We start from the raw sequence: 16,345 nt of genomic DNA on the forward strand, positions 1-16,345 counted from the left end.
ACTAAGTTTTCCAAGATTTTCACGTACCTATCCAAAGTAAAAACAGTGATTGTAAAACGATGGACCTTCAAAACATTTTGGAAGTTTTCAGCACCTTGCCAAGAAAACAGAAAACTAATGGAGAAGTGAAAAAGCTCGGACAGACAACCTTTCTTTCAAAAGTGTCGGCCTGTTTGCTGTTCTACAGTTTCCACGATCCAGAGTGTGCCCAGCTGCAAGCAATTGGACAAACTGCTTAGCATTCACCTGGAAGCTAATTATTATTTGCTTGCGGTTTCAGCTAGGGATTCTAGATCTTTGACCATGACTGCAGTGTGGTAGAAAATATATAAAGAAGCAACAAAAAGTTGATTACTCTCCTCGTGGGAAAACTAAATAGTTAACTTACTAATCTACTGCTATTCCATTTGCTTTATGATTATGTCTCCAGTATTTAGAAAACTGGTTTAACAGAGATCAAAGCTGGTTTTCTGTGAGTTCACTCTTGTAAATGTTAATGATTTATTCATTTTGTTTTCTGTGTCACTGTGCCATTTTTGCAGCATATTTACCATTAAGCAGAAGTTCAGACGAACGCTGCAGCCTGCTGCAGGGGAAAAGGAGAACAAGGAAAGGAAAAATGAAAAGAAATATCTTAAATACATACAGGAATACATGCATACATACATACATACATAAATACATACAGAGGTGAAAGCCTGAGTAACTGGTATCCTGATGCAAGTGTACAGACAATCTAACTAAACGTACACCATCTCAGCTCTGTGAAAATGAGACTCCTGCAGTCTCTCATGCACAGGGTAGATTACTCATTAATAAAAACTGGTACAAAAATTATATTAAAAACAAACAAACAAGAACAACGCAGAATGAAGACCGTGGTAATTAATGAGAAAATATTCATTATGTAGACTTTCAGTGTATATTTCTTAGAAATAATTGGATTTAGTTTTATCCACTTAGAACTAGTTTATTGCCAAGACCCTGCAAAGGAAATTCTGAGCAGTTCTAGATTGGCTGTCCTTATGGCATAATGGTCTTCTGTTTGTTATCAGTTGGCATGTATTTGTACAGAAGACAACCAATGCTTTTCAGGGCTATTAACATCACTTAAGTTTAAATAATGTAAAGTAAGCTCGTTTCTCAGTCCAAGGGAAAATATGCAGGAGTTCCAAAAGAATACTAATAGCAAGAACTTAGGTTAGCATTTCAGATTGCCTACTGGAATGTTCTCTATTAATCATCTGGTAAACCGAGGGAAGCTATTCTTTTAATTTAGGCATTTGAGTTAATTGCCAAACGGGAAGAATTATAAACATGCCCATTTTCCTTCTCTTTGAATACTTCCCTCAGGATCTCATTTGATCTTGTGGGTAATGTACCATTGTAAAAGTAGCAGGATTAAGCCTTTAGGAAAAAAAGCAAGATTGCATAGAAAAAGAATAAGAAAAATAACTTTGAAATGGATCTGGAAAATGATTTTGCCATTATTCTATGTCTGCATTTCAAATGCTTTGTTATGCCTACGTAATCAGAATATTTGGTTGCATTTTCTATAAAGGCACTGATTATTTTTTTTCATCTACCCTCTCTGAAATGAGACTTTGGACTACTTTTCAGAACATAACAAAAAATGTTTTTCCTTGTCAAATAATCATCTAGTTAGAAGTCAGTGAGCATAGCTGCTCAATAAAATTCTACATTAAATATACCAGTTTATATCTTTTTAATTCAAGTGACCAAAAACTTTAAAATTGCTTACTTGGTTCGTGATTCAAAAGTGAAGTTCTTGTTTAGTTCTTGGCACTTCCGAGATTCAGAAATAACTAAGACTTTCCTCAGATTTCTTCCAGTCCGTCTCTTCAGTATTTCCTGTAGGTATTCAAGTTTCTAATTTTCTCCATAAAACTGTATTTTCATTAACAGATATGACAGAAAAGGAAGGTTTAAAGAAACCGTAGATGGCAAGCACAGATTTTGAACAAGGCCTTCAAAACAAGCTCCAATAAACTGTGGAGTATTCAGCTCTTTATCTTCTGACTGTTCCTGGATGATGTGCCTTATGAGAATAACAGCTATTAAAAAAAAACCCATCAATTAGGCTTTCCGGAGCCTTAATTAGGGTGTTTGATTCTTCAAACACAGGAATCAGGGGTAAACACAGAAGCAGATGCTTTACTAAAAGACAGCCCAAATAATCTGTAGGGCTACTCTGTCTCTACAGATCTTGATATTTTAAAGTCATCAAAGCAAATGATGAGAGCGGTCGTAACGGGATGCTGAAAACTACAGTTTGTAATAAGTGGTCTGCTATTTTCTTTTAAATTGGCAAAATACAGACATAATTGAAGTGGATGTATGTTTATGTTTGAGTCTTACCCACGTTACCGTTCCACTGCTTTCACTTCATGTTTGCAAGTGATATGACTGGTGGAATTCATAACCCCTAGGTCACCAAAAACCAAGAATACTTTGACTAGGCTAACAGAGCAAGACTCTGGGATAGGAAATACTGCATTCCTTTTCCAAAAATTAAGCATGAAAAACCATACCAAACTTCAACTAACCAACTAACTAACTAACTAACCCTTTATCTACAAGTTAGCTAAAAAGTAAACCGGCTGACAAGACTCTTGGCTGGCATAATGCCAGGTGGTGCTCCAAATTCCTTCACAAGAGATGAGTTTCTGATGTGCTGTATCTTCATATGGGTGAAAAGAGGAGCAGTATTAAAACTTTAAGAATAACCTTTACGGACTGTATGACTGATGAGTAGTTGAAATGCTAATTTGCACCATAAACTCATACTCTTTGCCCTCCTTCCTAACCAGAACTAGTACTTCTAGTGACTAAAGAGAATGATGAAAGCAGAAGAATAGGAATAGTTCTAGAAATAGCTGTTTAAACACTTGCTGACTTAACAAACATTAAGGTATGTTTTACCTTAGAAATTCCCCCTTACTTCCAGTGCTTCACATGCATTTTTACAGAGAAGAGGATATTTGAGTTGGTCTAAAGGATGATGAGATCCCTTTCATATGAGATGTTTTTGTTGTTATTTATGTATATCACATTCATATCTTTAAATGTCAGCCAGTTCCATTAACTAAACTTTTTGAAGGTCTTACTGCATTTGTGATTATGATTGAGAGGAACAGAATGTAGGAAGCAGGAAGAAGTCAATGAAAAGCATAAAGACTGAAGTCACTCTGACTCAAGTTAATATAAGAATAAAGATATCTGTGAGCTGGCCCACAGATATGCAAAATGAGGTGAACAAAACTCCTTTTAGAAAGGCATACTTATATATAAGCTCGAAAGGCAAATGGGATCCTGGGCTCCATCAGGAGAGGGGTGGTCAGCAGGGAGAGGGAGGTGATTGTCCCTCTCTACTCGGCTCTTGTGAGGCCCCACCTGGAGTACTGTGTCCAGGTGTGGAGCCCTCAGTACAAGAAAGACGTAGAGATCTTGGAAAGGGTCCAGAGGAGGGCGACTAAGATGATCAGGGGGCTGGAGCACCTCCCCTATGAGGACAGGCTGAGGGAGTTGGGCTTGTTCAGCCTGGAGAAGAGAAGGCTGCGGGGTGACCTCATTGCAGCCTATCAATACCTGAAGGGAACCTACACCCAGGAGGGGAGTAAACTCTTCAGAAGGGCTGACAACAGCAGGACTAGGGGAAATGGATCCAAGTTGAAGGAGGAAAGATTTAGGTTGGATGTTAGGGGGAAGTTCTTCACAAGGAGAGGAGTTAGGCCCTGGAACGGGCTGCCCAGGGAGGTTGTGGATGCCCCGTCCTTGGCCGTGTTCAAGGCCAGGTTGGACGGGGTCCTGGGCAACCTGATCTGAATGTGTACGTTTGGTGGCCCTGCTAGGCAGGGGGGTTGGAACTACATGATCCTTGAGGTCCCTTCCAACCCGGGTGATTCTGTGATTCTGTGATTCTGTGATATAAGGCATGAATATGCAGAACGGTGGCTAACGGGGCATATAACTTTAAAACCCGGCTTCCACAACAGATGGCTTTATTTACCACATTTGGGAACTTCGCATGGGGGAATCTACCGCTGGAAGCACAGTTGCGTGAGCTGCAAAATGATCAGATATGGGTCAAAAAACCAGACTGCCCTAATGCTTTGTGATAGTGCTTATGTAAGATTGTTGCAATCTGTCCAAAGCAAAAAATGATCCAAATAATTAGATGTGTGTGATGTTTTCTCTCCTAAAATAATTGCAACTGCGTTGGGAATTAGAACAGGTCAACTGGAACATGCATAAGGTAACAGGTTTCCGGCGCAGCTTTTTCAGTTGTGATATTTAAAATACCTTTCCTTACCATAAAAACATGAGACCATTCAATCTGTCGAATTTCTGGTAAACTCTGAGAATTATAAGGCCATATAATGGTCACAGTGTGCTGAACAGCAGCTCAGGGAGACAAGAATATGGAAGGGAAATGTTCTACCACTGAATGCATCATTCCTAGTGAATGTCTGGAACCTGTAAAGTACCTAAGAATTTTCTTTCCCCTTTTTTTACAGCTAAAAATGCTGAAGACCAGAGGAAAGTGACAGATGCTTTAGCAGAGAGGCATTCAAACGCAAGGCTTGAAAATGAGAAAATGGAACGCAGAGGGCAGACTTGAGCTAGTTTCTACTGCAGGGTTGGGGAGCAATGTTTTGTTTCAGTTTGGTCAAGAAAATCAGCATAAGTCAAACGGAGGTGACTCTTGAGTTCCTGAGTTCGTGGGCATCTATGACAAAGTTTCTAGGAGCTGATATTTCTTCATAAAATCTACACCTAAAAGGAAACCTAAGTCTGGTTTCTTTCCATCCTTTTCATATGGTAAATAATAATAATGATTAGGTGCAGACCCAGAGTGTGGGGGAGGTGGATTTATGCCTCCTCAGTTGTTAGGGTTTTGTTCTTTCCAATCTGCATAAAAACAGAAGTCACTGTTAATGCAGTTAAGGTCGTTGAACAGTTCCAGAGAGTGATTTGGTATTAATAGGAGTAGGAACAAATTTTTGTAGCAGTTCAATCACAAATCTTTCCTAAAATGTATTTTCCTGATGTTAGTCCCCCAAATAAGAGTCCTGGTCTTGCTACACTTTTCAGGCAGATCTGTGGACCCAGATGAATACCTAAAACAACAATAACAAAAAAACACCAATAGTACAACTGGTAGATAGAAGGAGAGACTACTGCATTCTTCTTCCTCGTTACAAATTTCTAAACAATCGGTGACCTAAAACTAGCACTACTTTAATTAGACATGAACCAAACAAGAGTTTCATCAGTTCACTAACAAGAAATTCTTAGAGGAACACAAAGTAAGTTTTAACCACATGCTTACCTGAAGATTAACTGGGAAAAGAAAAAGGCTTTTCAATGCTGCTGCCTGTCTTGGGCTAGTAATGTTATTTAATTTATATGGATACTCATTGAACTGCATAATCAGGATTTTGGAGGCCTTCAGAAAAAAGAAATGAGAACAATTTTAAATGCAGCAATAAATGTATGTTGTTGCAAAGGCTGGTGAGGTGATTGATGTTACTTCAGGTTTGGGAGCTTCCTTATATGTATATTTTATGTTGCTGTTCAATAGTGAGGGACAATTCTCATGCATTTTAAAAATAGGGGCATTAATTTCTGTATCTAATTCTGTTTCGTAAACACACCACACATTTGTTGACTCGCTGATTTTTACACCAATGGTTATTTAAGCCATATCTACCTCTGAATAAATCTAACGTCTTGGCTCCATTAGATCCTGTGGCAAGCTGACTTTTCAGTGGAAGAAGGATTTCACATGTTCACAGCAGTGCTGTAAGTTGCCTCGAGGCAGTCTCACTAGGAAAACACAAGAATACGACAAAGTTTACTGTTTCTAGCTGATGCATATCAATACCTTGGAAGGTTACACAGAGCTGGACTATGCTGTGGAGGCGTTTTGCAACATATCAGTGTCAGAAGTTGCCAGTTCAACGCTTCCCATAATGATTTTCAAAGAAAGAGATCTGGAAGCCAGGAAAATACAAGGGGAAAGAGTTGTGCAAATCCTATCTTTTTAGGGTAACAATGTAGACCTTGTTTTTGTTTTTGTTTTTAATATGGGAGGTACCACTAAAATTAACTTGCTCAAAAAAGAAAAGAATCTGACAACCAGACTAATTGATATTATGACTGTAATCCTTATGGAACTTTATTCCATCAAAATGGTGGATGAAATTGGAGGGGAAAAAAAAGGAAAGGAAAAGAGGAGAGAAAGGATGCTATTTTTTTTGTGTTTCTACCACCGCCATTGATTCTGTTTTTGAAATTTTCATGAGAACACTGTTGTCTCTTCAAGAAAGGTATTTACATTCTTTCCATATGTGATTGGCCTGTTAATTATACCGCAATAATTCTGCAGCTCGATGCTGTATCTGTCCCAGGCCACATCAGCTGGTTGTGCTGCAGCATGGTGGAACAGAGACTATCTGAACACTGTCATACTGATGGTCTATGTAGGGAAAAGAACATTTCTGACCCTTGTGAAGCAGCCCTGTTTTTGTTCAGAGCATTAACCGGCGTTAGGCACCAGCAAGTTATTAGATTTTGATCCTCACTTCCAAGAAAAGCAAGAGAATGAGATTTGCCCCATCCCTGGAGGCATTCAAGGCCAGGTTGGATGTGGCTCTGGGCAGCCTGGGCTGCTGGTTGTCAACCTGCACACAGCAGGGGGTTGGAACCAGATGATCACTGTGGTTCTTTTCAACCCGGGCCATTCTAGGATTCTATGATTTGATGATTTGATGATTCCAACTGACAGAGTCCCATGGGAAACATGCCTGACGGTCCAAGATATGCTGGCCATGATGGACAGCCATGTCACATCCTGGGCTTTCCGAAGTGAATTATCACACTTCCAGAGAACTTACAGGTAGCGGAAGGTGAGGATGGATGGTCAAGTCCCTGCAGAAGAGTGGATCCCCACTTTTGCTGGTAGTGCAGCCTCCTAAAGGGCCTTGCGTAGTTCTTCTACACCTGCATAGAAATACACCTTAAAAAATCTTATTGTGCCTTTCTGTGAACTGGCACTGTTCTGTTACTGAAGCGCCAGAAAGGGCAGGTATTTCTAGGCAGATACATCTCTAGCAGTACCATGTGCCTGCATAGACTGTCTACCAAATGGATATGATGCTGTACATATCTGCCTGTCACTAGTAAAGTAAATATACTGACAGTTGTTTTTTAGTTTAACACATCATTAACAAGAAGCGAGCTTTTATTTGAAAGGAAAAGACTAATTTAAACACTAGAATTGTTTTCAGTCATTTAAGTTACATAGTTCTCACTCCAGAAACTTTGATCATGTATAAGCCCGCTGAAAGGCTGAAATGTAATCAGCCTCACATACATTATGTTGCAATGTTGTGGCACTAGTGCATGACAGAATTTTATTTTCCATTAGTTCATTCTTTGCTGGAAATATAAACACTCTATATGCTTAATAGTCCAAAAAATGAATGTTATTGCTTTTTAAAATTGCCTGTTAATGAGAATTCTGTTTGCTATTAAAAAATCGGGTGCCTTAGGACCATCTTTCAAATGCTGACATACCTATTTGCAACATCAACAGCGTTAAACAATCAAAACAAAATCATCCCTGCTTGTGCTTTTACTAAAAGCAACCAGGTTTTTTAACTGATCAAAATGAATGTTTATAGCATCTGGGGAGCCAGGACTGACTTTTAAATGGCTTCCCACTGAACTATGAACAATTTTTGCAGCAGTGTTGGCTGTGGAAACATGTGTGGAACAAAGATAGTTACTTTTCCAGGAAAAAAAAGCCTACTGTTCTAAAGGGCTTCTTTTAAGTAGGAAAGATGTAGGAGAGGTTGCACTGACCTGAATCATCAAATGTGCACCAATGCTTGAGAAAAAGCAAGTTCCTCAATGTAGGAAAAAACTGTATTTTACTTGTAAGCACGTACAGAGTCTGATTTTCCATAGCAGCCATGAGCTCAGTTGGAATTAAGGATTCCTATCATTTCTAAAGATCAGTATCACTCATTGTGACTCGTCACGTAGCAGCTGAAACAACACAGTTTTCGTTGCCTAACAAGCAAGATCTTTTAGGACAGTGAACTTGAATGGAAGCAAGACAAAGTGAAGGATGATTGGAAAAACTCCTGTAATTGCATCTACAGTTAATTCAAAAATATAAACTGGAGATGAAGATTCTTTTTTTATATGGCTTCTATCCTAATAGTTACAGATACAGGTATTGTACTCATGGATACCCTATTTTTCCTCTTACCTGTAAGATGTAATCCCAACTCCTTCTCATGCCTTCTTTTCATAATCCATGCTGCTGATTTGGGTAATGAGAAGGGTTAATTCAGGGACAGACCTGTTAATGAGGAACTGGCCTTAATTTGAGCAAGCGTTTGTGCAATTTTGGTCTGGCAAGAATCATAGTGGATTATTTTCACCTCTTCTGGGAGTGAAAGGCACGTGGAAGATGTCAAGAAACGTGAAACCTTCAGAAAGCTCAGTAATCATGGTGGTATCCGAGTCAGAAGGCTTGGGAGGCTTGGGCCTCTGCTGTGTTTGTGTCTGAAGGCGTTCTTTCTTTGGGTTATTGCTCTTTTCTGTAAAGATTTAAGGGGGTGATGTGATGCTCTTCATCATTTGGCAGCACAGCACAGTGGACACTATTCTCAGTCCTACCCTCTTCCTCTGGGCTTTTCTTGAGGCTGCCAGGAGCTCAGGGCCATCTGCTGGACTCCTCTTTTGTTCCAGCCACAGCAGCTCAGTGGACGCCAGTCCCTGTCCTGCCCTCTTCCTCAGGGCTCACCTGGAGGTGGCACGGAGCTCAGAGTTATCCGCTGCACTCCTATTGTCCCAGCACAGCTGCTTAATGGACACCAGTCCCAGTCTCGCCCTCTTAGGGCTTACCTGGAGGCTGCAGGGATCTTGAGGCTTTCTTCTGGACTCCTCCTTGCTGTCCCAGCTCAGCTCAGTGGACACCAGTCCAAGTCCTTTCTTTTCCTCAGAGCGTGGGAAAGAAGAGGGGAGAAGAGGTTTTAGGGAAAGATGGAGAATGGAAAAGGAAGAGGGTAGGGAGCAGCAGCCGTCGCAGGGGCTCTCTGGCAGATGATGACATTTCAACGCCAAGATGGAAATCGAGAGCCCCTGCTGCGTCGCCAACAGATGAGATGACATCTCCAGACAAGCATGGTGTTACAGCATTTGCCTAGGCCTGATGGAGGTGGATCCACCTCCATTGGCTCTGCCTCCAGAGGCAGATCCACCTCCATGGGCTTGACGTCATCTTTAGGAGGATCATTTTCCATTTCTTTAGGCTCTCTGCTGCTCCCCTGAAGCTTAAGCTTCTTTGGTGGAGGAGGATCCATCCTCCTCCAGAAAAGTGGGAGGGAGAGAGAAAGAGTGAGCTCTGGATACGTTGCTTCTTGGGTCAGCAGCCACAAGACACGAGTCAGTGATCCCTTGCTTTGTTCAGCCCAGAGAAGAGCTCTCTCATGGTGTCCCACAGCTGCTCAGAGGGAGTGGAGGGGTAGCACTGGTCTCTGCTCTCTGGTAACAGTGACAGGTCCTGAGGGAATGGCATGGAGCTGCATCAAGGGAGTGTGTCAGGTTGGTTTGGTGTAAAGGCTCTGCCCCAGAGGGCACTGGGCACGGCCTTGAGCTGCTGGAGCTTAGAGAACATTTGGACAGTGCTCTAAGACATAGATTTTGGGTGGTCCTGTGCAGATCCAGAGTTGGACTCGGTGATTCTTGTGGGTCCCTTCCAGCTTGGGATATTCTGTGATTTTGTGTGAGAGAAGACAGTAGTCAGTAAAAAAGGAGAAGCGTAAATTATTTTACAAGCATAGTTATGCATTCCCACTATATCATTTTGCTTTGTATTTGTTACCAGCTTAAAATATATTGGCCATGAATGGTAACTACAGCATAACCTTCTTCACTGCACTGCTCAATATTTTATCTTCGGTACCATGATGTTAGATCAAAAACTGAACCAAAGTCTAAATCAGTTCAGTCTGAAACAAATACATTTCATCCACTTTCCTTGCTTAAACAAAAAGGTCATCCCTACACAAAATATTTTATTTCATCTGGAAAAAAAAAGACTGTTCTCCAGGTCTAAAATGCGAGATTAGATTTCCCCAAATAGCAGGAGGAGGAATCACTTCCCCCTCGTTCATCATTTGGTAGCTCACACTATAAATCTTCATTCTCTTCTCCTGCAAGAAAAGATGTGAAACTGCTTGTCTGAGTTCCAGTCATTGTGGCTAAAAGCCATTCTGGGACAAGGAGGATGAAAGAACGAGGAGGAAGAAGAGCTCATGTGCTCATCTGTAGTAATTGAAAAACTAATGAATAGCTAAATGCATTCAGCAGCATAAATGGAGCTGGTGCTCCCTGAGCTTCGTTGCCAGGTGAGAGAACTGGATGCTATGCTTGCTGATCAGTCCTTTGCCCCAGGAGGCCCAATGTCACCGAAGGTGGTAGGCGCCCAGCCCCTCATTCCGAACGCCTTCCTGCCACATAACACCTCTCTGGACATGTGGAGAAGGCAAAGCAAAGTCCTGACAGAGATGGAATGCCTGTAGCCTGCATCCGAGGAGCAATCCTGGAGCCTTGCTCTGAACCAAGCCAAAATTTTATTTTCTTTCAGGTAGAAAACTGTTATTTTGTACCTTATGACCACACATTGATGTATGATAGACTGCAGACGTGAAGGAGGGAAGATAATTCCTGCATGAAAAGACTTCACAGTAATTTTGCTCATCTGCTTTACTGGTGTCTGGAATAAAGATTAAGTGCCAAGTATTAAAGTATTAGATACTGAAAAAATGAGGGAAGTCCATCTCCTTGGTATCTGCAGCCCTGTTACTAAGGGTAAGGAAATTGAAAGCTGCGTGCTGACTTTTGATCTCCCAGCCTGGTTGTCTAATAGCATCCTGTAGCACTGTAAAGTGATGCAGCTGTTAATAAACCTGAATCTCATGTTGAAAACATGTAAAAATGAGGAGAAAACACAGAGGTTGAGACTACATCATCTTAAAATTATCTGAGGAGAAAGATCGTGATATAACTCAAGTCTTTACATTTTTTTAAGACAGTAAATGACATTAACTCAAGTTGCCCATATTCACCACAACCAGAAAAGCATTTACTTGTTAATTAATTAAAAAACAAATTCAGAACAGACCTTTTAAAGCACTTTTTCATATACTGGGTTACTCTGAAAAAGTAGCCTTACCAAAGAGAAAAAAAGATTACTGGCTCACTCAAGAAGGAACTGAAAAGAACTTACACAGCAGTAGGCTATAGAAAGAATCTGGATGTTTCATCTTCAAATCTGACTTACACACATTTTTAAATGGTTTTCTGGATTCCTTACTACCTTTGGACTACATGAATTAATGATACAAATTCTGCATATTGCAGCCTTACCTAAGAAAACAGAATACAAATGCAGTTTCTCAGTAAAACATTTCTCATAAAACTGTGACTTTCAGATGGGTTTTTTTTCAAGCATTACTGACCAAAATAGCTACTAGTCTTCTATGTGTGCTATATTTCTCTCAAATACAGTAACAAAAACAAAGAGAAATTCCATGATAAAACTTTTGGGGACCGAGTCATTTTAAACTTCAATTCATTCCCTGGGTCAAACTGGGTCAATTTTGCTGCTTAATCTTGCTTCCATTAAAGTTGTGTAAAGTCAATGTTCATCCTGTCAAAAACTTAAATCAGAAGCTTGATTTAGTTCTGATCATCTAGTAATCCCAGGTACAAGAGAAAGTTCCTGAATGCTATACAACCTGAAAAACCAAGCTTGCTTCCTGCAGGTATTCCATTTTTAGGTTTTCATGAAGAACTAATGTTTGAAAATCTTCTAAATAGCTGGAGAGTCCGGCAGCTCTGTCTGTCTTACAGGGGGAATGGGAAAACAGACTGAGACACTAGAGCTGAGGTTTAGGAAAACTGGGGCTGCAGTCACTCCTAATAATAATTTGCATCTATGCTGGGTACCTCGAGGCCTTGCTTTTGAAGCATCTAGCATCATCCTCCTGTAGCTGACCTTCGGTGTATTTAACAGGTAGCTTTTGTTTCAGCTGCTGCTCTGCTAATCTCACACTCCTATGAAATGGCTTTTGACGAGGTGAGACCCTTTGTGGAGCTGCCTGCTGCAGAGGACCTTTAGTTTAAATGAAAATGACAGCATTTCAGCAAGTGCAATTGTAAGCTCTATGACAGAATATAGATTCACAAGGAGAAGTAATTCTTGCTACTGTCATAAAACATTGCTTTTTTTCAGATGTCAGCACCATTTGGTGCCACTGTGACTGGAGAAATTTCTAACACCATCTACTGGCAAATGCTCTGAACTGAAAGAAAAAAAAAAAAGAGCATTCATTTCTCTAAAGTGGATTCAAAAATGAAGAGGTACATGATCACCTTTCAGATGCATGCTACTCATTGGCACCCTAACGACATCTCTCCCACTGCATTTGTAGGGAAGGAGCCTGAAGAATGAACTGCAAGGTTGAGCTTCTCTCAAGCCTGTGGATGACACTACTTTTCAAGACTGACTTGATGTAGGAGTAAACATGGTTATTCTGCTCTCTACAGCTCTCTTCCCCTTACTGCGAAGACTGCGTGAGGATGTGGGCCAACGGGAAGGTCGCAGGAGTCTGGAGGAATGCTGGAGATGTAGAGTGCTGACAGAGGATGTGCGTATCTGAAAGGAACTCAAGAGAGTTCTGGTAACCTTACAAAGGAACAAGGAACTACAAAAGAATTTTTTTTCAAGATTGCTTCAGCACTGTGGTTCACTGTAAGTCTCATCCAACCATCTTCGTATAAGAACGCTACTTTACACTGTTAAGAATTAAAGCAAGCACCAGACAAAATATATTGGCAGGGAAGTTTGATTCTTCCTAAAAACTTCTGTGGTATAATTGTAAAATGGTCCTTCCTCAAACTGGTGATGCTGTGGTTGACTAGGAGTTGATAAACACTAAGCACGGTCTCTGCTTTTTGAGCTTGAACACTGTGTGAGTCAAAAGTAACGTGCAGATGCATAGCCCCTTAGTTGGACTAGGAGATCTCCAGGGGTCCCTTACAGTCCCTACTACTCTATAATTCTGCAACCAGTGGATTCCCCAGTTTTTCACTGTGGAACTCAGGTTAGGTTTTCATAAAGATATTAACAACATCATATTCAATCCATTTTGGTTGTATTCTCTACATAAATTGTCCCAAAGATGTCTAAATCTTTTCACATTACAATTAAAACAGAGCTAGATAGATTGATGCTATGCTCACTTATAAATTGTTTAGCCAAAACCCACATTAGAGCCAGGACAAAATATTCACATACAAAACAGAAACTGCAGAGGTCCAAGAGCTCTTCTCTCACATTTCTTCCTTATCAATGAATAGGTCATGTCCACTCAGGACAAATGAGAGCCTGAATCCGGTCCTCTGCCTAAATTGAGAGGTATCTATCAACCAGTCACTCTCCTGAATAGATTGTGCTATTTGAAGCAGTGGTCAGCAGTTTCCAAGCTTTCAGACAATGATGGTGATTCATTACCACTTAAATCTTCACAATTTCCTCTTATTCTTTATCAGAGAGAGGGCAGAAACTGCAGCTAAATGCCAAAAAAGCAAGAGTTGGGTACAAGCATGATGTAACACAGTAAACTGCTGAGCCAAGAGCTGTTCAACCAGCCAAATTGCATCCCAGTGAGCTGTTTGAGACCATAAAACCATCAGTTCTGAGAAGCTGTACTCTACATCAGAGCCAAACACCAAGTACTGCCAACGAGTCAGTATAGTAACTGTATTTCACTTTAAGGAACCCGGACATTTGGGAACCTTCCACAGGCAGCATGCACTCTTCTTCCTGCCTACATCATCAGCTGACAAGCCAACTGTGTTCCCACGGTTTGTTGAATTCTCTTACTGACAAATTATGATACTTTGAAGAAATTTTAACCAAAAAAGCAATAATCCAGCCCGTATTTCTTTACTATCTCAAGAAACAGAGCCTCAAAGTGTCACTACGCTTCAACTGTACCTGTTTCTTCCCATACAGGAGGGCAGAAGTCCACCTCAGGACAGTTGTGTCACTCAGAGTCCTGTAGAAAGGCACACAGATCCCTTCTAAGCATCACCTAAGAAGCAAAAACACAGAAGGAAGTGAAATGTTTTGTCCAATCTTCTCTCCACCAAAGACAATTTTCCTATGTTTTGTAATGAAAGAGCCTACATTCCCAAGCTTCGTGTTCGGTCTCTCCGCATTTCAGTCTTGTGTATATTAGTTTATTAGCAGAAGTATGAGTGAGTATACATGTTATGCCTTCTCCTCTGGGATATATTCCTAGAATCCTCTATTTTTCCAGATATGATTAATTTTGACTTATGCAGACATATAAATGCAGCCATTGACTCAGCTGGCATAAATCAGTCTGGTTCCACTGACATTAATGAAGCCTCGGGGTGCTGATTTATCACTTCATACTAAAGCTCTGTACAACAATGTTTTGCATTTAAGATGCTGTTGTTGGAGTACAGTGCTTTTCTCTCTTTTTTTTCAAATTGTTCATTCATTCTCTTCCTGAGGTATTTTGAACATCTTATTGTCTCTGTATTTCCTATTGGGTGACCTCAACTTTTTAGCAGTAAAAATTTGGTGGACATCCTGTTTGGCAGATTTCAATCTTATGTTTGAGCACTGAGGTAGAAAGAGAGAGAGAGAAACGGAAGACAAGCATTTATCTCAAGCTGTTAACCAACACTTGCCTGCAAACACACATAGACACAAAGTCCTCTGTGCTGCAGTATTTCAGAATATGCACTGAGTCAAAATGTCTGATCTGCCTCTGTCAGCAGGATCTTGTCAAATGAAAAGATTGCTCCCAGCTTTGCAGTGGATTTGGTAAATCAGACTCTTTTGAAGATGTGATTACTATTATTGTTGTGAGATTTACTTATTTATTTTTAATTTAGTTTTCTTCAGAGAAAGCTAACTACAAGCATGGGTACCTTAGCTTGTGCAGCTTCATCAGCACTCCACAAGCATTGGTGCTGGTTGGCAATGATTTAAATCATCATTTAAAGATGAAAAAGCAATTAAGCACTGGGAATGCGTAAGCTAATTTATCCATTGAAAAGTAAATTAGGAGGGGGTGACTTCTATGCTGCAGAATAAAAGTTTGCAAAACATTGTAACATTTCTTTGGCTACTTTTTATTATAATAATTATTTAATCTTACGCAAGCCTTTTAGGCTTATGATTTCTGGTCCTCAAAATCAGCAGTGCTGAAGTCCCTCTTAAGGATGAGAGTGTGAAACAGTAACTGGTTCAATGGAAGGCATATTTGAGTTCGGGGGAAAGAGTCTTGGACCAGAACATCTGTTGGAAGGGTTATTTGATGCTACAGTCTGCAAAGGCAGACCAGGTAAGGATGTGGGAAGTCAGCGGGGAAGCCCACACCGCTAAAGGCACAAGTCACTGTCTTGAGGTGTGCAGGGCACACAGGGCTGGCGGCTGCAGTGCAGTGGGACAACACTGGGGAGAGTGGAGGGGACACAGGAGCACCTGATGTCCTGATGATGTAGCAAAGAGGAGCCTACAAAGATCAGGGAGGGTCTGGAGGGCGAGGGGTGGGAGGAGCCACTGAGGTCCGTTGGTTTGTTCAGCCCAGAGAAGAGCTCTCTCGAGGCAGACGTCAACTCCTCATGGTAGCAGATATCACAATAAGTTGTCAGAATAGCTCCCAGCTAGATGACAGAACAGAATCTGGCTCTGTATTGTTTTTAATAATATAAAAAAAATTGGGACGAATTGAAAGCATCTAGATGTTACTAAATGCATTCAAATTAAGGTATTTCTATGTCGACTTGGACTATTTGATGCCTACTTATTACAGCAAATCATAATACTTCAATACTCCTGAAGGCTTTATGCAATGACTGTTTTTGCAGTGCAGCAATGTTTATAAATTGCTTCAAAAACCTTAGATGAAAGGACCTGTAAATGTAGAATACACCATTACATCTAATTAATGCACTTCATACGTCTCTGACTTCCTCCTGATGTCCTTCCCAAGGTGCTGCTGCTGCCGGAACTGTTTCGAGCGTTACAGAAAGTGTGAATTGGAACAACTTGGTTATGAAAGAAAAATACATGCTGTTCAGGGTTGTTTTAATTTGTTACTATGTATTTTCATATTATCTGCTAACAATTAATGAACAAGCAAATGTTGACTATCAGACTCTCAGTGATTAAGAAATTTGCTCCTTTTAAGCCATGATC

At 40.5% G+C, this 16,345-nt stretch overlaps 1 long non-coding RNA gene across 2 annotated transcripts; it reads right to left on the reverse strand.

Moving 5' to 3' along the window:
• Positions 1 to 3,953: 3,953 nt before the first annotated feature.
• LOC128077252 (uncharacterized) lies at positions 3,954 to 15,772 on the reverse strand. Of its 2 annotated transcripts, XR_008204899.1 has the most exons (7): positions 15,629 to 15,772; positions 14,105 to 14,201; positions 8,944 to 9,811; positions 8,303 to 8,842; positions 5,735 to 5,850; positions 5,354 to 5,470; positions 3,954 to 5,141 (listed from the first exon to the last, which is right to left on the reverse strand). It is a non-coding gene; the product is annotated as an uncharacterized LOC128077252 (long non-coding RNA). The 2 variants fall into 2 exon arrangements; XR_008204898.1 differs by having other exon boundaries at positions 8,303 to 9,811.
• Between the last annotated feature and the right edge of the window lie 573 nt (positions 15,773 to 16,345).

Source organism: Tympanuchus pallidicinctus, unplaced genomic scaffold (assembly GCF_026119805.1).
Source record: "Tympanuchus pallidicinctus isolate F22 unplaced genomic scaffold, pur_lepc_1.0 scaffold15, whole genome shotgun sequence".
Classification (NCBI taxonomy): Eukaryota; Metazoa; Chordata; class Aves; order Galliformes; family Phasianidae; genus Tympanuchus; species Tympanuchus pallidicinctus.